At 40.3% G+C, this 20,724-nt stretch overlaps 2 long non-coding RNA genes across 2 annotated transcripts in view; both read right to left on the reverse strand.

Annotated features, from left to right (window-relative positions):
* LOC141578412 (uncharacterized) overlaps positions 1-19,245 on the reverse strand; it is a 28,403-nt gene extending 9,158 nt beyond the window's left edge. Inside the window, exons 1-2 of the long non-coding RNA XR_012508805.1 lie at positions 19,055-19,245; positions 18,629-18,752 (exon numbers count right to left, since the gene is read on the reverse strand). This is a non-coding gene — a long non-coding RNA (uncharacterized LOC141578412). The remainder of the gene's footprint in view (positions 1-18,628; positions 18,753-19,054) is intronic.
* Positions 19,246-20,150: 905 nt separating this feature from the next.
* Positions 20,151-20,724, reverse strand: part of LOC141578503 (uncharacterized) — a 29,692-nt gene continuing 29,118 nt past the window's right edge. The window contains exon 4 of the long non-coding RNA XR_012508885.1: positions 20,151-20,193. This is a non-coding gene — a long non-coding RNA (uncharacterized LOC141578503). The remainder of the gene's footprint in view (positions 20,194-20,724) is intronic.

A 20,724-nucleotide genomic window follows, 5' to 3' on the forward strand; every position in this document is an offset into this window, starting at 1 on the left:
TCTTACATGTTGTTTGAGCATTTAGTTGTAGTTATTGAATAAAGACAGGTATTATATAGTCAAAGCTCCTGAAACATAAATCTTCAAAGATTGATGCAAATTAGTTTCAAGTACAACACTCTCACTAGAAATTATTTGAAAATTATAGTCTTAGCTCCTCCACACATCGAAAGGGCATTTTCTTAATGTATCTGACTATATACACTGAAAGGATTGTTTAAAAGAAATTAAGATGAAGCCATAATGAATAAGCTTTCAGTATAATCTGCACAAAGCCCCACCCAAGGGTCTCACTTCTCACTTCCACATAAGTGTTCAGGTAGCTTAACCTGGGTCTTGGTTTCTTATGACACGGGGGTGGGAAAAATTGTGGATAGATTTATGTAGCAAATATAAATCTAGGGTATTTGCTGTGTAGGAATCCTAGAAATAAATAAATTGATATATAGTCCCACCCTTAGGAAGCTCAGCCTTTCCAACTACAACAGCATTAAAAATAAAATGAGAGATACATTTAAGAAAATTTTACAAGATTTGCACATTGAACATTTTGAAGTATCACCAAAAAAAAATTAAAACATCTACATATATGGAAGGCATCCCATGTTCATGGAATGGTAGACAATATTGTTAAAAATGTTAAGACTCCCGAAAGTGATCTACAAATTTAATGGAATCCCTATCAAAATTCCAGCTGACTTCTTTGCAAAAATTGAAGAACTGATGCCAAAATTCATATGGAAGTGCAAGGGAACCAGGTCAGCCAAAACAATCTTGAAAAAGAAGAGCAAAGTTGGAGGTCTCACTCAATGGTTACTACAAATCTATAGTACTCAAGTCATTATGGTACTGGCATAAGTTTGGATGCATAAATCTATGAGAAACAATAAAAAATCCAGGGGGGAAACTTACATTTACAGTCATTTTTCCAGAAATGTGCCAACAAAACTCCATTGAAAGAATAGTCTATTCAACAAATGGTGCAGAGACACCTGGGTATCTGAAGGCAAAAGAATGAATCTGGAATCTGGACCCCCGTATTTTGTATAACAAATAAAATATTAATTCAAAATGGATCACAGACGGAAACGTAAAAACTAAATGTATAAACATTCTAAAAGAAGACATAGTTTAAATCTTTGTGGTTCAAGGATATGCTATGGCTTCCTAGATACAATACCAAGAGCACAAGTGAAAAAAAAGAAAGATAAAATTGACTTCATCAAAATTAAAACCATTTGTTACAAAGGACATCATCAAGAAAGTGAAATGAAGGGGAAGGGTGTAGCTCAAGTGATAGAGTGCGTGCTTAGCAAGAAAAATAAAATGAATAAATCTAATTACCTCCCCTAGAAAGAAATTGTTTTAATGTTTAAAAAAACTAAAGTGAAACGACAATCTGCAGAATAGGAGAAAAATTTTGCAAAGCATATATCTAATAAGAGACTAGTATCCAGGATATAAAACAAATGCTTACAACTGACCAATACAAAGAAATTCGACCTAATTTTTAAATATGCCAAGTATTTAAATAGATACACAATTGGCCAATAAGCATATGAAAAGATGCTCAGCATCACTAGCGAAATCAACATCAAAATGATATCTGATTTTAGACTCACTAGAATGGTTATAATCAAAACATGGAAAATAACAAGTGTCGGTCAGGAGGCAGAGAAATGGGAACCCTCAATACGCAGCCATTGGAAAGGGGCAATGGTGCAGCTTCTTTGGAAAAGCCTGGTGTTTCCTCAAAAGGTTAGAATTATATGGCACAGCAATTCCACTCCTACATATAGAGTCATCCCTCAGTATCCTCGGGGGGTTTGTTTCAGGAACTCCCCACCCTGGATACCATAATCCAAGGATGTTCGAGTCCCTTTACAATCAGCCATCTGGATCCATGAAGTGGAAACTACAGAAATGGCGGGCCAACTGTACAGCCAACAGAATGAAAATATATTCTCACAAAAACTTGCACATCAATATTCATGGCAGTATCATTCAGAGTAGCCAAAGGTTACAAACAATATCCATCCATCAATGAACGGATAAACAAAATTACCAAGAATAGTCCCACAAACTTTTGGTCATTAAATCTTTGACAAAGGAGGTGAGAACATACAATGGAGTAGACAGCCTCTTCAGAAAATGGTGTAGGGAAAAGTGGACAGCTGAATGTAAATCAATGAAGTTAGGCCACTCCCTCACAGCATACACAAAAATAAATTAAAATGGCTTAAAGACTTAAACATGTAGACAAGACACTATAAACCTCTTAGAAGAAAACATAGGCAAAACATCTGACATACATCTCAACAATGTTTTCCTAGAGCAGTCTACTCAAGCAATAGAAATTCAAGCAAAATAATACAAGTAGGATCTAATTAAACTTACAAGCTTTTGCACAGAAAAGGAAACAAAAAGCAAAACAAAAAGACAATCTATGGAATGAGAGAAAATAGTTGCAATAAATGAAACTGACAAGGGCTTAATTCCCAGAATATGTAAACAGCTTTTACACTTAATAAGAAAGAAAAACAAACAATTCAATTCAAAAATGGGCAGAAGTCCTAAAGAAACTTTTCTCCAATGAAGACATACAAATGGCCAATAGGCACATGAAAAAAATGCTCAATATCATTATCAGAGAAATGCAAATCAAAACTGCAATCAAGACTCAACTCTCACCAGTCCGAATAGCCATCATTCAGAAGTTCACAGACAGTAAATGCTCTAGAGGCTACGGAGAATTGGGAACCCTCCTGCACTGTGGTGGGAATGCAGTTTGATGGAGCCATTGTGGAAAACTGTATAGAGGTTCCTCAAAAGACAAAAAATTGACCTCCCATATGACCCAGCAATCTCACTCCTGGACATATATCCAGAAGGAACCCTAACTCAAAAAGACACTTTTACCCCAATGTTCACAGCAGCACTATTTACAATAGCAAGACATGGAAACAACCTAAATGTCCACTGAAAGATGACTGGATAAAGAGACTGTAGTATATTTCTCCAATAGACTACTATTCAGCCATAAAATAATAATAAAGTAATGCCATTTGCAGCAAAATGAATGGACCTGGAGAATGTCATTCAAAGAAAAGTAAGCCAGAAAGAGAAAGAAAAATACCATATGAGATCGCTCACATGTGGAATCTTAAAAAAAAAAATCAAAAATCAAAGACACAAAAAGATAAACTTATCTACAAAACAGAAACAGACACAGAGACATAGAAACCAAACTATGGTTACCAGAGGGGAGAGGGTGTGGGTAGGAATATATTGATAGTTCAAGATTTGCAGATACTGAGTATGTATAGAATAAACCGCAAGTTTATACTGTATAGCACAGGAGAATATATTTAATATCTTATAGTAACTTATGTTTAAAAGAATATGAAAATGAATACAGGTATGTTCCTATTTAACTGAATTGTTGTGCTGTACACAAGAAACTGACACAACATTATAAACTGACTAGACTTCAATGAAAGTATTTTTAAATAGACCAAAAACGAAAAAAAAGAAAAAGGATATTATGAAACCAAAAGAATAAAGTACTGACTCAGGCTACATTATGGATGAACCTTGAAACTTTATGCTAAAATAAGCCAGACACAAAAGGACAAATAGTGCCCTTTAAGGTGAACTGTATCTAAGCATTTACTGTACTACTTCTGTAAATTTTCCGGAGTTTTGAAGTCTATCAATATCAAAATAAAATGTATTATTCATTAAAATCTTAAAACGCTTCCTCACAGGAGGGCTTTAATTATTAAATGCAGAAATGCATGTAAAGCTCCTGGAAAAACACTATGCACGTCCACACACAGACACTGCTGTCACTGCCGCTCAGAGGGTGGTGCCAGCGCTGATGAGGGCTGCCTCCACTCGCTGCCCTGCAGACAGGAGTGAGGGCCTGGGCTCTGACAGGCAGGGTGAGCGTGACCCTGGGTCAGACACAGCCATGCCCCAGACTCTGCGTTACCCAACTTTCTTATACAAACTGCAACATGTAATGTAAGGCTACAGGGATGTATCTTACAACACAGGGAATACAGCCAATGTTTACAGTAACTATAAATGGAGCATCTATTGTACACCTGAAACATATCATATTTCAAATCATCTATATCTTTGTAAAAAATTAAAAAATAATTTAAAAATGTTATCACTTTAATATTCAATTCGGTATTTAAGTAACTACTAAACAGCTTAGAATGTATAAAAGCATTTAAGTGTGCTGTTTGTTTACATATTTATTTACTTTCAGCCTCCTGCTAAAAGAGAAATTAAACAATTTTTTTAAACACACCTTAACAACCATAACAACAAAAAGGCAAAACTGAGAGTGAAGAGAAATTGGAGATTCAATACTTAAATGAATCCTGGGGGAGGTAAAGTCATAAAAATGGATTCCCTGGAGTCAGGGCAAGTGTTAAAGGCCGACTAGAAATTCAGCTGTAAGATTCTTGGCAGCTAAAGCAAAAAGAAAAGATCATGGGGGGGTGGTAGAGCGTGTGCTTAGCGTGCACGGGGTCCCGGGTTCAAGCCCCAGGGCCTCCACTAACAGATAAATACACCTAATTACCTACCCCCCCAAAAGAGTCCCAAAGAAAAGAAAAAGAGAAATTTCTTTCCAAAAAAACCTGATATTAAATTTGGATTAAATACTTAAAAAAAAAAAAAAGAAATATAGAAAAGATGAATGACACTGTGAAGGAAAAGCCCAGCTGGGCTAACGAGCTAAGTCACAAATCTAAGTGTGATAAGTGTCGGTTTACTGATCTAAGTATTGCTGGGCTAACTCGTAAATCTGAAGTTTAGTGTCAGTTGAATGGGCTAATAAGCTAACTCGTAAATCCAAGGTCAACAATTGTCAGTAAAGTGATCTGTTCCAAATTCATAAGCTTCAGTGTACTGATTCCTTGCTTTGTGTTGTTTGAGCCTTATTGGCTAATAGCCCCTTACTTGTAATTAACCCTATAGAACCTCATGTGCAGGTCTTGGAGGTGCTCAGAGCTTCGGAACAGAAGCCCCTCTGAGCCCGCCGGCGTAATAAATCTCAGTGCATGTTTCTTGGCTGGCCTGTTGTTTCTGTAACAACACAAGCGATAATGTCCTTGAGATAAATCTGTGATGGCTGCTGGCAGGTCCCCATGTCTCACGTGGCAAAATCTGAAACATCTTTCTCACCACTCAGAGTCATCATAAGCCCACTCCAGACTTCCTGCTGTTAAATGCAGGAGCACAGGCAGGGCCCGGTCTTTGCTCTCTCTGTGTCATCACAGTGAGACAGGATGGAAGGGGCAGAGCACAGCCATTCAAGGAAGGCCACAGCAATTAACAACAAAATGGTGAAGTATTCAACCCCCAGTAGGCCTTGAGGCTCAGGATGAAGAGATTTAACTTCTAGCAGAGCTTGAGCTTCATTATACACCCATTGTAATAGTAACATGGTGAATAACATGCCCCAAGGCACCATGGCAGTCCCAAGGCTAGCCACAAAATGTCAAAGGGTGGGAAATGGCCAACTCCCTGGGAATCCCAGCCCCTTGCCCTTAGGCTGGTCCTTCTATATATTAGCAAATGAAACCACCAAGCCCAAGAAAACGAGCAACACAGCGCCACCTCGCGGTCTCCCCTCTCTCTCCCTCTTCGGAGAAAGCCCACACTCTGTGGAGTGTGTACCTACTTTTAATCTGAGCACCCAAACCCCACACCTCGTGGCCTTTCACTTGCCTTTCCATGTGTCTCTGTGAATAAATCTACCTTTCCTCAACACTGGCTTGCTCTTGAATACTTTACTGCACAAAGCCAAGGAACAAAATCTGGTGGGACACATCCCAGGGGCTCAACCAAAGCCTGGGACACAGCCCTTCTCATGCCTCACATTTTATTCCTTGTATCAACAGGACTGGGTTGTGAAGGGAGCTCTGAGGCCCCAGCTAAGGGACAGAAGCTGCCCCCAGGGCTCGAATTGGCGGGCAGCCTCTTCCCCAGCAGGGGCCTTGAGGTCTGCACGGTTCTGTGTTTCTCTGTTGTGCTGACTCCACAGCCACAGAGCGTTCTCCCTAGGCCTGTCCCCACAAAACCCTTCTCTCCAAAATACAAGCACATCATGTCACAGTCCTCTTGTTCAACCAGGAAATGCTTAACCCACTTTTTCCCTCCACAGTAAAGTACCTAACTGTCCTCCCTCCCATCCCAACACTTCTTTCTTTGTGAGAATTCTGCACTCCCCACACACCATCCTGAACGCCGGTGCCTTGCTGGCTGGGACCGAGATGTTTCAGTCTCACACAGCCTGCATCCTTTCACTTTCCCCTTGTTACCATAAAAAAGCCTTTCCTGAGTCACCCACAAATCTGATTCTGAACTTCATAAAGTGCTGAGGTTGCAGTCACTGTGTGCATACGTCCCAGGTTTTGACTAAGTTTCCTTCACGAGATCTTCATTAAGGAGCTGCATCAAGAAGTTGAAAGAGAATATTCTTACATCTGAGCGGAGGAGCCTGCAAAAAATTTAAATGGCTTTGAAGAGAGAGTTAACCAGGGACAGAGAGGTCGCAGGTCTTAGTCAACAGTGTCATGAGGCAAAATGTTCTTCAAAGGCTCAGAGTGGCTTCTGAATGCGGAGACGGCAGGGAGGAGGTGACACGCAGTGAGTGGGGTGAGTGACACAGGGTACGCTCCCCCAGCTGGGGAAGAATTGGATTTTGTTCTAGTTTTCCAAACAAATTCTTACTACCTTTTTCTCCTATTGTCACATACCATTTCCTACGAATTAAGAATATCAATGTCAGTCATTTGGGACACTTGGGAGAAGCAACACGATGCCATTCACAGGGCTGGGACATGACAGCCACACCAGTCTAGGTTGAAAGACCAGTGGGGGTATTTCCATGGTGATCACGGGCATGCAGCAAACTGCTCAGCTTCAATGACCTCATCTCAAAGGTGGGGCAATAAAACTACCAAGAAAAGTGCGTGATGATTATGGAAGACATCTGTTTACTAGGTAAGTGCCCGTGACAGCTGCAGCTTAATGGGGAATGAGTATGATTAACAAGGCCCTGTCTACCTGGCCACACGCTCCCTGCCTTCCTGCCTTGGTGCAGCAGCAGAGTTTGTTTAGCTGAGATGAACGCCCCCAGAGCAGCCCCGACGGGAAAGCTCGCAGCTCTGCATTGCGAGGCGTGTTCCTTTCCTTCTCAGTGCTGGTCACAGTTTGCTGTCATCTGTTTTTATGATTATCCCTTTTGTAACTTCCTCTCCTCCGGAGTTTTTGCTCAAGCAGTGCAGAGCCAGGTGTGTCTTGCGGCCTGCCCGATATTCTGGGCTGGGAAACAGCCGACCCCACATCTGGTTCTGGTGCTGAATGGAGAGGGCAGAAGGCCCTGGGGCCCATGCTGAACAGAGGCCCCTGCACCCAAAATTATGGTCTGACTTTGGGCAAATTACACAGTCTTCTTTACCCTGAGATTCCTCATCTGTCCATGAAAATAACTTCCCATGGCACACAGAGTTACCAAGATTAAAGGGAATCACCATATTCACAACCTATTCAAGGGGCTACCAGTGCATCCTCAACAGACACATGCTGCCTTTACGGCTCTGACACATGCCAAGCGGGGCGGCCGCACACAGTGAACACTGCTAAGTGCCAGTGTGTTAAGTGCTTCATGTGTGCTACAATACTCTTTAGAACTTACAACAATCCCAGGAAGAAACGAATATTATCATGCCCATTTCACAGATTCACCAACTGGTTAAGAGAGGTTGCATTCTAGTCCAAGGCCATATGGTGAGGAAATGCCGATTTAAACTGGAATCTGGGCCCAGGCCTAGGCTCCGTCTCTCTCCCATCCACCTGACCATTTGCCTATGAATTCCACCTGTCCAATACAAAAGTTTGCAGCCGGCCAGCTCTTAAATGCAATGTGTGCCACCATTTGTCAATGTTGGTTAATTACCATAAACTGTTCTCAGAAACCACTACAGAAAAGAAAGGTGGACTTAAGGAATTCTGCATTGCCTTCTCCTGTATTGTGCAGAAACCCTTCCCTACACCACCAAATCCAAATGTATGCTTCCTCCATGTTTATGTTTGCACACGGCTTATTAAAGAAGAATTTACCTGCAGTAATTCCATCTCGGTTGCTTTCCAAGTTTGCAGATTATCCATAATCAGTCCGTGAATGAAAATACTACAATGTGAATGAAAATACTGCAACCATGTCAGTAAACAAAGAGTGCTGAAACCAAGTCATTAGCGGCTGCCGCCAACTCCCAGCGAGGACAGGCCTGCAGCCCAGCAGCTGCAGACACTCACAATGGTGCCCTCTGAGCAGACACAGAATAAGAAAGGACAGGATACTGGCCCTAGGTAGCTAGGTGCTTGTTTAAAGAATGAATTCAGGGAGTCCAAAATATTTGCTTCCTCCCATACATAGAAAAGCACTAAATTCTTGAACTTGAGATACCTGGCTTTCTTTAGATAACAAGCAATCTTTTACTGTTCCAACAACCTGGTCTTTGTTGTAAAGCTCCTATATATCCTAGCTCCTCCTCAACCTCTTGGGAGCAGTCCCTCAGAGCGATCTCTGAGGCTGTCATCCCGGCTTGAGTCCTCCCACCAAATAAACATAACTCTTAACTTTTAGGCTGCACATGTATTTCAGTCAACAGTTTTGGACACCATGAAGGGACCCAGAGCAGACTTTCTCCACCTGAACTCTCCGAGTATCTGGAGCCTTGGTACCATAAGTGGCCCTTTGTGCCCATCTGCCTCCTCGGGGAGTCCAGATGAATTTGGGTGAGTCTCTCTTGTTTCTCGGAAATCACATATTGTTTGATGATCCTGATTTTTATTTGGCGGTGTTTCCAGGTAACTGGCCCTCCAGTTGAAAGATACTGTGGTGAATTACCCACCCAGTGGAGACATACTGGGTGGGGCCTGGTTGAAAGATAACGGGAAATACCCACCTTGCGGAGACGTCCGATGTGGGGCTGGTGGAAACATACCAGGAAAATACTCACCCAGTGGAGACGTCCCGAGAGTGTCCAAGTTGAAGGACACTGGGTTCAGGGCTGAGTGGTTAGGTAAGAGGTTGGTCTAATGTTTTCCTCAATTTGGTTACCTCCTTTGAATTTTTCAGGATAAAAGTAAAACTCTTATGAGTAATCTTTCAACTCCAAAAATGGGACCCTCCTCCTGGCTGGTAACAGCTTTCTCTGGTGACAGAGAATCTTGCAGGAGTGGTAGAGGCAAAGACTTCATGCCATAGAGTTGTCCCTGAGGGAAATCTTACTAGCAAATTTATTGTGAGAACCCGACCTTACAATGTGGAATAGAACTTTCAAAAAAAATAAAAAACAGAAAAGAAAAGAAAAAATGACAGATTGCCAGCCTCCAACTATTACCCCAGCCAGGTTTATGTACGTACAAAACTTACAGCTTTAATTGGGAATTAGAAAAAAAAAAAAAACCTCACTATGAAAGTAACTAACCAGGCCTGATAAAAACATTTTTTGGAATTCTGAACTTATACAAACAAAATTCCCGTTAGGGGGAACTTGGATTTCTCTTCCTGTGTCCTTGAAATGTAAACGTTTTATCTTTCTCTGGGTGTTTTAAGTGTGTGTATGTATGTATATATAAGTTTACTTTTTTTTTAAAGGAAACCTTGGACTCTGCCATACAAAAGGTTCAAGTATTGTGTACATATGGTGGCCACGCAAATAAATTGGGATTCTAAGCAATTCTTTGTACCAATTGTCAGATATTTTGCCATCTTAAACTTTGTTTCATCAGCCTGGACCACAAAGGCCTTTAGCTTTTGAAGAGTAAACCTTTGAATTTTATTTAGGCAACACCCCCACTCTCATGTGGAAGAGCCTCTTCATCTTATTGGTTTAAAATCACTATATATATATTATATATATATTATATAATAATAATATATATATTATTATATATATATATATAAAATGATGGCCATATGATGGATCCTTTAATTTGGAAAAACTTTTAAATTGGTGAGAGTTGAAAGAGATCTCATTATAAACAGCTGTTTTATTGGTATCTATTAAAATCAATTTTAAAGGTAGAAAAATATATCTAATGTTTAAGCTAAGAACTTAGTGAAAAAAATAAAACTTGTTTGAAAAGCTACATTTGTGTTTTTCCTTTCCGATAAATGGTTCTAGGGATGCTAATAAAAACTTAGAATAATTAATGTTAATTAGGTTGAATAACTGGAAAAAGGATTGTTAAAATGTCGAAAAAAAAAAGATAAGGGGCTTAACCCAAGTGGATAAATATTTTTATATGGTTATTTTGAATGAGATAAATAAAATGGACATTTTTGGATTTAGGTACAAGGTTTTGATACTACACTACATAAAGTAAAAATAAAGGGCCAAAGAGATCACCTACTGCCCCCCAACATTAAAGTTCAAACAAGTCCATTTTATTTGCCGCAGTTTAAAATATATGTATATATAGACTGAAATACTTGATCAATGATTGGGACAACAGACCAATTAATCAAATTAAAAATTGAGAAGGGTCTAAGCTCTTTGGCTGAAACTTGGGCATCCTAGAGACTTTTCTATAAAATTAGATACAATGCACACACAAAAAAAAATGGCTTCTGGCACTCCTTCTATAAATAAGAATTATTGATTTAAACATAAATATAAAAATTAAAGGTATAAGATTTAATAAAATTGAGATAAAAGTTTGTAAAATTGGTATATTTAAATGGTCTTTATATAAAAGTTTTGCTTAATTATGTTGTGGGATAGATATGTTTCAATGGAAAAACGCTTCCCCTTGTTGGTTTTATAAGTCTGGGCACAAATCTGTCCCTCAGAAAATATTAATTGAACAAAGTAAAAGAAACCAACAGAGTTACATGAGCCGCCCAGTATAACGTAAAACTAAAAACTAATATTCAGTGGCTAATAAAAAAATATAATAAGAGGTTTACCCTGGGTTTAACTTATAACTCAAGGAAAAGAGACCTTACTAAATGCCTTATGCAAGCTTTGGAAAACATGATAAATTAAACCTTAAGTTTTTAAAAGATGGAATTCTTTGTTTACAGCTCTTCTCACTGATAAAAAAAAATGCCAATTAAGGAGAGAAAATTGGGTTTGGGTGACAGAGCAGTTCTCTGGGGAATTGGAAGATTGTGTCTTTGTCTTGCAGATCAGAAATGGAAATACAGCAAACAGTGACTTAGGACTGAGCCTAATTAGCTCAACGAAATAAAACTTAAGGCCAACAAATTTTTGGCATTTTAGAACTCAGAACTCTGACGTGTCCTTCAGACTTTGTCAAGAAATCTTAAATGTCTGTTTCATAAATAGCAAGCCTTAGTGATTTGAGCAAGCAAATTCACTTTACTCCAACTATTATTATACCTATCTTATAAGTAAGTTTTAAAGTGAAGCTATGAGATCTCTAGCTTTTGTCTGTTTATAAGACTGTGTACACATTATTGATGTGAGATATTTCTACAGCTAAAAAAAAAATCAAAGTCAAAGAGATCTGCTTAATTGACGTAAAACATAAGAGCTTGAAAATTAAGTATTTTTAAAATAAAAACTGAACAAATTGACTTTCAGCGTCACGTGAACTGGAAAATATTCAATATTAAGATAATATTTGATATTGTTTAATTTAAGAATGTTCTAATTAATATAGACATCTTTAAAGTCATCAATATTAAGTATAATGCTTTTACTGTACCTAGGTTTAATGAAAGTCAAATAAGATCCTGTTATATCTGTTGCAGAATTGTCAAGAAAAAAAACAGTAATGTGGTGTGGTAAAATTTTAAGTAAATTAAATGCAAATGAGATGAGAGCTTTGGGTAAATTTTTAAAATATATTTTTAAAATGTATGCTTAAGATAATCTCTAAATGTTTGGTATCTTTAAATTCTAGAGTTGTGCTAAATTAAGTCAAATGATAGGATTTTATTAAATAGCTATGCCATTTTCAGATAAAATAAGATTGATATATGAATTACTTAACATGTAACTTCCTCTTACAGAGAAAATAAAGGTGTTTAGAAATACTAATAAATGGATGATGCCACACTGAAATAGTCTCTATTATTAAGGGAATGATCTCAGTATCCTAGGAAAGTAAGTTAAATGTGTAAAGGAAATTATAAGAATGGAATTATATTTTGTTAATGAAAAATAGTGAATTTCTCCTGAAGCTGGTTACTTCTGAATGGAAGAGAAAATAAGGGACACACTAATATGAGTATAGAAAGCTATGGAAGGCTTGTGGAAGAGGAAACCTGAGGAAAGAGTTTCATACGTGGTCGGAATTGGCTAAGTTTAGAATCAACTTGGGCAAAGTAAATGAATCTTAGAAGTAAGCAGGTACAAGACTAGATTTGGTTTTCTCGCTGTTAAGAGGAAAAAATTTTCTTAAAATGTTAATCCACCTTCAGTAACAGATTGTAAAACTTCTTATACCACTTAACTGATCTGTTCTGCCATTACCTTTGACGCATTTTCTTGTTAATGAATTAGTACTACGTTACAGTGATCTATATGTTTATCTGACCAAGTGTTCTGAAATCTTTAACAAGCTTCCCAAATATCAATTTCTAATTAAAGTTCTTTTAATCTCCAGTTAAGTTTGGGATGCTACAGAGGGCCCCTGAAACATCCCAAAGAGAGATTTTAATCTAGTAAATTTCATTTGGCATGTTAAATAACACGGTATTGTCAAATGAATAATAAATCTTCTAAGGTTATATTGTATGAGAAAATATTATTAATATAGATATTGTAGAAATTATATGGACTCCCTAAAATTCTGGTATATCTGAAATGTTACCAGTCATAATTCTAGTTATAGTGACCAGCTTTCTTTATCGATTATAGTGTGACGTTGTTTAACCATGCTTTTAAATCACTTGTCATTTATATACAGTTAATTGTTTCCTTCTGATGATTTTGCAAATTGCTTTCTCTTCAAGGAGATTTATTGATTTCAAATAAATTTTGAACTATAGCACTGAACTAAACTGGGTAAGAAATTTTAAAGGTCTAATGAAAACTCTGAGTAAAAGAATTAGTTACATGGGACTGAGTAAACTGGTGAATATGGTTATAATTTTTGATTTTGTCTGACATACTACTGGCTTTTAACCTGTTTGCCAGACATAAAGAAACTCTTCTCCTTAAGCTAGTTATGATTCACAGAAATTTGATAAGTTATACCTATGTAAGCAGACTTGGAACAGTTATCTTTTCTCTCTATCTGATCCCTCAAGAGACTAAAAACTCTAAGGTCCCCAGTGGGTCTATGAGACAAATGATGAAGATCATCTCCTAACAGATATAAGAATCTCAAGGTATTTTAAGGATTTTAAAGAGAAAAGAATTTACCTAAATCTGTAAGGCAGAAATCCATGACAAGCCCTTGACGGGGCTTTCCTGGCCTTAGCAAACCTTATTAACATTCTACACTGAGACTCCTAATTAAAAGTTCCAACACAGCCAATTTAAAAAAGCCTATATGATCAAATAATCAGACAACTTGTAAAGCAATTAATCTTGACATGGCTTTATTTGAGAAAAATGAGGGTAACTTTAGAGAGAAAAAAGATTATATTTTAGTGGATATTAAATTCTAGCTTTGTTAATTGACTTCCGTATTTACTAACACACTTCCCAATCATTCCTTGCTGTTATGTCACATTGCTGTACAGTTTAACTGAATTATTAATAGGAGACTCTAGCTTTGTTTCTGAAGCTCACTAATCTATCCTTGGGTAAAGTTCCAATGCCCCATGACCTGCAGCCAGGGGATTATACAAACTGGAACAGGCATGACTTAAAGAACTGTCTCCAACCTGAATGGAAGGACCCTTTATCAGGTACTCTTAAATAGACCATACAAACCAAAGTTGAAGGAAACGGACTTTCGGGTTCATTTCCTATCAGAAATAGCCCCTGCAATGCACTGGCCTATAGAGCACTGCTCACCTTAAAACAATGCCCAAATGGAGAAAAAGCTACCAGGCCAGGATGAGAAGAAGATGATATCTGAGGTAGACAGCTGACCCAAGACACCGTACCAGGCCTGCATAAAAATTACTGTGATAATTTCTCCTACCTTTGATTATGAACTACTCCAATTGTTAAGTTTATGGTAAATTACCTATGTCTAGTTCTTCTGTGTTACCTTTGTGAGTTTCCCTACTCCAAGGCTCTAACTAGATAGCCCTCAGAAACGTTATTCTAAAAAGAAATTATAGTTCTGTTTAGGCCTCTGTTGATCTTACAAGGTGGGAGACCTCACCTGACCAATTAATACCTGCTCTGAGACTGACCATAAATATGAACTTTCTCATAAGATCACTCAATATCAATCAGAAACACAAGCAAAATTTTAACCCCAAAATACAACTTCCCGACTATTAAATTCTTAATCGTGACTTTATTAACGTTACTAGCTGTATTACTTATATCCTATCTATTTTATAAAATTGTCTGTTACATTTCCCAAAGTGTAACTAGGCCTACAAAATTGATGATGACTAAACATCTTGAAGAAATAGATAAAATTTATAACCCTGAATAAAGTAATTGTAATAGTGTGATTCTAGGTATGGGAATGAGCAATGAAGGGAAAACACTTCCTGGATCATAACAAACAAGTAAGACAGGTGATCCAGAGAACTTTTAGTATCAACAGGGCCTGATAAAAAACTAACACCTTGAATGGCAACTCAGAAGATTCTTCACCTGAACTAGGATTGAGCCATCCTAGCACCATGGGACAAAATTGGTCATGAAATGTCTCTCAAAACATTGGCAGAATTTAGGACCAAGGGAGAGCACTGTGAATGAAAATACTGCAACCATGTCAGTAAACAAAGAATGCTGAAACCAAGTCATCAGCGGCTGCTGCCACCCCCAACGAGTGCATGCCTGCAGCCCAGCCTCTCAGCCACTCACAGTGGTGCCCTCTGAGAGGACTCAGAGTAAGAAAGGACAGGATACTGGCCCTAGATAGCTAGGTACTTACCAAAGGGATGAATTCAATGACACAAATGTTTGCTTCCTCCCATACATAGAAAAGCACTAAATACTTGATCTTGAGATATCTGGTTTTCTTTAGATAACAAGCAATATTTTATTGTTCCAACTACCTGGTCTTTCTTGTAAAACTTCTATATATCCTAGCTCCTCCCCTACCTCTTGGGAGCAGTCCCTCAGAGTGATCTGAGAGGTTGCCATAACGGCTCGAGTCCTCCAGCCAAATAAAACATAACTCTTATCATTTAGGCTGAACGTTTATTTCAATGAAGTCCCAGAATAGACACAACTCATCAATTCTGTAATGGAACACACTGGATCAGGAAACAAAAGCTTGTTTTAGTCTGGAAAATCTACGGTTTCCTCTTTCTTTCTGTCATTATACAATCCCACCAGAACTCATTAATTTGCTGTCTGCTCATCTGGCAACCAAACTCAGAGGAGTCAACTCAGCAGAGTGCTCTACTCGGGAGAACACCCCGCAGCAGCACTGCAGGCTACCTGACTTCCCGCACACTCTGCTGAAGCTTGGTGTCCTCCGTGACAACCAGGAAAACAGAGCTGTTCCCAACAGCTGCGAAGTCCCACACGTTAAATAAATCATTTTATTTTATACGATATTTTACGTATATACCCATCTCTGAAAACAGATTTGCTAGAAGCCCAAATCTTCAGCATCAATCTGCAAAGGCAAATCCGGTCCGCAAGGGAAAACAAGACTTAAGACGAAGCTAAGGCGTCCAAAGTACTCTCCACGACCTAAGGCCTCCAAGGTCCCCTGCAGGACCTTCAACCAAACTGCCTGCAGGCCTGCAGCTGCAGGCGGCAACATGTCTGCTTTTAAAGCAACCCCTTCCTGCCCTCGGGCACTACAATGTCCCTCTACGCCCTCCCTTCTCAGGGTAAGAGCAGCCGCTGCAGAACCTCACAGGGCAGCACTGACAGGACTGGACACAGAGTATCAGAGCTAAACTAAGCCTTCTGATTACACGAGCTTGTCACTCTGTCACTTTACAGACGAAGATATATATATAGAGAGGTGGGGTGATCTTGCTCAAAGTCACACAGCTAATAAGTGGCAAAGTCTATAACTCTGCTCCTCCCTCCGGCGTAACGCCCCAGCTGGGACGCCCACAGGGTTCTCTCGTGCCTGCCTGACCAGTCTTTACTGGCACTCATAAAACACCACAGGGTCTGACCCTTGCCTACTTTTTCAGCATCTTTTCCCTGCAGTCTCGCAGGAACAAGGCGGTTCGGGCCATTGTATGACTTCTGGCTCCCAGAAGCCTCCGTGCTCAGGCTGGTCTTGCCTGTGCATCCAGCACCCTGCTCAGAGGCTCTTCCTCCCCTGCAGGAACACGTTCCCACTCTCCGCATGACACCCCCTCAGGGAAGCCCTCTTCTCACCCTCAGCTCAGCAGGTGTCCCAGGCCACACCCCGAGCTGCCCCATTAGGACTGCGGGTGCCTAGGTTTGCTAGTCAGACCAGCAGCCTCAGAGCCAGGGATTATGCCCGGGTCACCCTGCAAACCTACTGCCCGCCTCACAGCCCCCAGCCAGCAGGTCACCTGGAAGTCGCAGCAAGTGCCCCACCCAATCCCGAAGTCTCTTCATTTGCCAGCACCGCTGATGACTGGTCTCCAAACTTTGGTCAGTTTTGCACAAAACAGCAGCTTCCACTGTGAAGCAGAGGGTTTTCTCTTCTGCTCCCCATCCTTACTGGAAACGTCTAGGGAAATGAAAAGGCCTTTTCTCAACCCTTTTCTGATGAAACCCACCCACCCACAATACTCACATGCTCAAGAGATTTGGGTCTACCTGATTTTGTTTCCCTTACGCTAAGGGGCTCAAAACACTGCGGGATTCTTTCTCTTTTGAGGGTATTTTTACTCAGTTTATCGGCTTTAATCTGTTTTTGTCTCTCTCTTCAATATCCCTAGAAGTTGCCACTTCTTATTCCCTTTAGCAGCCTCCCTCCCAACATCTAGTCTAGGAAATCAGCTGTGATGAGGGGCCCGGGGGAAGTCACAGATGATGCAACTAAGGCACAGAGAGGTGACTTAATTTGCCCGAGAAGATCAGCTTCAAGCCCCAACACTGTGTGTCACGTCCCTCTGTTTAACTGTTATGCTAAGCAAGCGATCTATTTGTAGATTATGGTTATAAACAGATGAGGTATGAAAATACATACAAGGACACACATCAACTCTAAGATGTTCATTATCTCCACTATTTTGTTTCTATTTATTTTATTACTCTTTAAAAAAAATTAAGAACCTCTGCAGTCAATATAGCAAAATGTTACTGGGCTTTAAATACAGAATATAGAGGTTTTAAGTGTGTCATTACTCATCCTTATTTGTATGTTCACAAGACAAACTGATTTGAAAGTCTCTCTCCCCTCCCCCTACTCACTACTGGCTCTCACCTGAGCTCCCAAACCACACATATAACAGCCTTTCACTTTACCCACAGCTGTACTCATCAGTTATCCCCCAGAACTCCCTCTACAGCTTTCCCTCCTCAGAGCACAGCAGGACCATCACTTACCTCATTAATCCACCCAGAAACCTGTTCCTTCCTCCATCCTACCTTCACAGACAGCATTCATCCTTTCCTTTTTACCATCTAAACATGCCTTCAATCTGTTCGCTTTTACCCACTGACCATCCCACCGGTCAAGTGGAAGCCACCAACACTGCCCACCTGGACTCACGAGTCTCCCAAGTGGCCCCAAAGCCACTCTCCCCTACTTGAGACAAATGGGATTGTGTCACTCCCACGCTTTTAGGACTGATTTCAAACCCACTGTTCTTAGAAGAAAGTCAAGTTCTTCACCTGATGAAGGTCTTGCCCATCAAATTGTCAGCTCAGGGAGGGGAGGACACGCCCTCTCCCCTAGGACCCGCCCTCTGGCAGAGCATCAGCTTGGGAGGACCTGCTGAGCTACACCAGCCTGTATTCTAACCCTGGTCTTGAGTTCTTAGCAAACTGCTTCACTTATCCATACAAATCCAAGGTAGATTATAAAGATATTAGATGTTGTGCTAGACTATTGATTTGGGGATTTTGCACTAGCAACCTGCAAGTACATGTTCTAATGATTCTGTCTTCTTAAAACCACACCCAGATTTAAGTAGTATTTGTGAAATGTCTTCGGAGTAAATGGGAATGTAGTTTTACAGACTTTATGTTTTATACCATGAACAACCCGGACAGGGTCACAATTGGAACTGCCTCAGAAGTGACAGAAGACAGGTGAGAGGCACAAAGCAACAGGTCACAAAGATGGTAAGAGCAAAGTTGTTTCTCCAACCCCCCAAAAAATTTTTGAAAGAACCGAAAACTCTGAATTTTGTAAGTAAAATACTATCATATAAAGAAATAAAATAATCCTCTTCATCAGGGTTTCAAGATCTGACTCCAGAATTTTTAGCATGCCATATTGAATCCAAGCACAGAAAAATCAGATGGACTAGTGGTGAGTAAGTTCCAGGAAAAACTGCAGTAATTCCTCCACTTGTAAAAGGACATAAACTCACCTGTAGAAGATGAATGTAAACCGCATTCTGGAGAAATTCGGTAGCTCCCAGGCTCCGCTTCTGGATGGCAAGGACATGGACAGCTTCGAAGCATGCTTCTAACTCAGTCACCAGCATTCTTACACTGCAGGGGGAAACGGAGGCCCTCAGTCAAGAGCAGAGGTGTTCCTGTCGTGTCTCGCAGGCCGTGCCTCGGGGACTCAGTGCCCTGTAGCAGCCCGGCCCCAGGCGAGGACCCGCAGCATGGCCCACCCAAGCAGGAGGTACACTGTGCTTGAGAAAGCCCATCCCCGATGGGGGCAAGAGTGGCTGGTGGTTTTGAGTGAACATATAAATGCCCATAGAAATATGCCTGCATTCATTCAAGTGATACAAGCAACAGTAGCAGGCTATTTAACAAAATTTCAACTGTCAGTGGAAATTTACCATTCCTTTCCACTTGTCCCCTGCACTCTGAGACAGGCTTAGGCTCTCTCACACCTGCAGCTCTGATGCAATAGTTGTGAAGTCGTTTTACTTTGCTGCAAGTGTCCTCGCTCCCCGTGTGGCTGTGACTGTCGTCTCTTAACACAGTCAGATGTCTTCCTGAATCTCTCCCTGCGTTCCTTCCTCCTGCTCCTCAGATCCTAAGATAAAGGGCAAGTGAAGACACATGACCAGAAAAGGCACCGTGGACTTGAACGAAGTCCTCAGTGATCCCCTAGGTGAGTGCTGCCCACCCCTTACCTTCGATTCTCAAGGTTCTGCCCAGGGTGACATCCAGACAGGAAAGTGTCCTAGGCCAATTTAAAGCTGTGTGACTTGGGCCCTGGGACAGGTGCAGGAGCTGGTTCCAGAGCCGTGCCCTTCCCCACCTCTGCTCCCCTCTCTCCCAAGGACCCACTGCCAAGCCCCCAGGTTACCTGATATTCTGTCCTTCTCTTCTAATCTAATCCAAGCCCTTTTCCTCTTCCTTTATTCCCTAATTATCACCAGCTGAAGTGGTTTTTCAGTCACATTATCTGAAAAAATTTCCGGCAGCTGAAAAAGGTCTCCAGAGGTCAATGCCCATATGCTGGTTCCTGAAGAGAGCCCCTGGTTATGGGGTCCCTCACCAACACCCACGGGGCATCAGACATGTTGCAGAGTCGACCACCCCCAACAAGAGTTTGCTGTGACCCCAATGCCCACACAGCATCCCTGCTCTCATAAATGTATTTGGCCCACTTATCCGTTACTAAGAAGCAAAAGTAAAAAAATTGCTCATGTTTCTTACTAAAATTATTTATGTGGTGGAAAAAGAAATTGTAATAGAAAAGAATAAATTTGACTGCATGTTAGATCTGTTCATTTGGCTTTAAACCTTTGCTGTTTTCTAGGCTCAGACTTGGTAGCTCTGTACCATTTGTAAAAGAAAGTTGCCTTTAGCCTGAAATATCCAGGAGAGCCTATTCTCCGGGCTCTGATCTTTCACGATGTTAACTCTTCTGCACTTATGTTGAGATGGCAAGTTGCAAAATAGAAAATCAACTTTGGTTTTTTTTGGAGGTTTATGAGGGGCACCATGATTTGACCCACGTGGACAGCTGCAAGAACAAAGAATTCCAAGGAGAAACAATTTGTACCGCAAGAAGTTTGCAACAACCAACCACATCCCCGCCCCTTTTTAGTATAAAAGCGGACTGATTTCTGACTTGGGGGAGACGGTTCTCCAGCATGTCATTCAGCCATCTTCTGGGTCTGCCAACTTTTCAAATAAAGTCACTATTCCTTGCTCCAACACCTCAATCTCCCGATTTATTGGCCTGTCATACAGCAAGCAGTACGAGTTTCGACTTGGTAACAAGATGACTGCATTGGAGGTAGTATGTCTCCACTCTTTCCTCGTTTCCAATATGTAACATGCACATCATTTATGATCTAGTTCAAATAATTCATCAAAGACAACCACAAAAAGAAACTACACTCACCTAGCTATCAACACTGAAGTCACAACCTATCAATTTTATATGCTGTTTAACAACACAACTAAAAAACCTAACATAGGGAATTGATTCCACAGAAATAAAATTATTTCTACTCCTTCAAAACCTTTTTTTCTTTTCTATTTTATTTTG

The sequence above is a fragment of the Camelus bactrianus genome, chromosome 8, assembly GCF_048773025.1.
Source record: "Camelus bactrianus isolate YW-2024 breed Bactrian camel chromosome 8, ASM4877302v1, whole genome shotgun sequence".
NCBI classification, from domain to species: Eukaryota; Metazoa; Chordata; class Mammalia; order Artiodactyla; family Camelidae; genus Camelus; species Camelus bactrianus.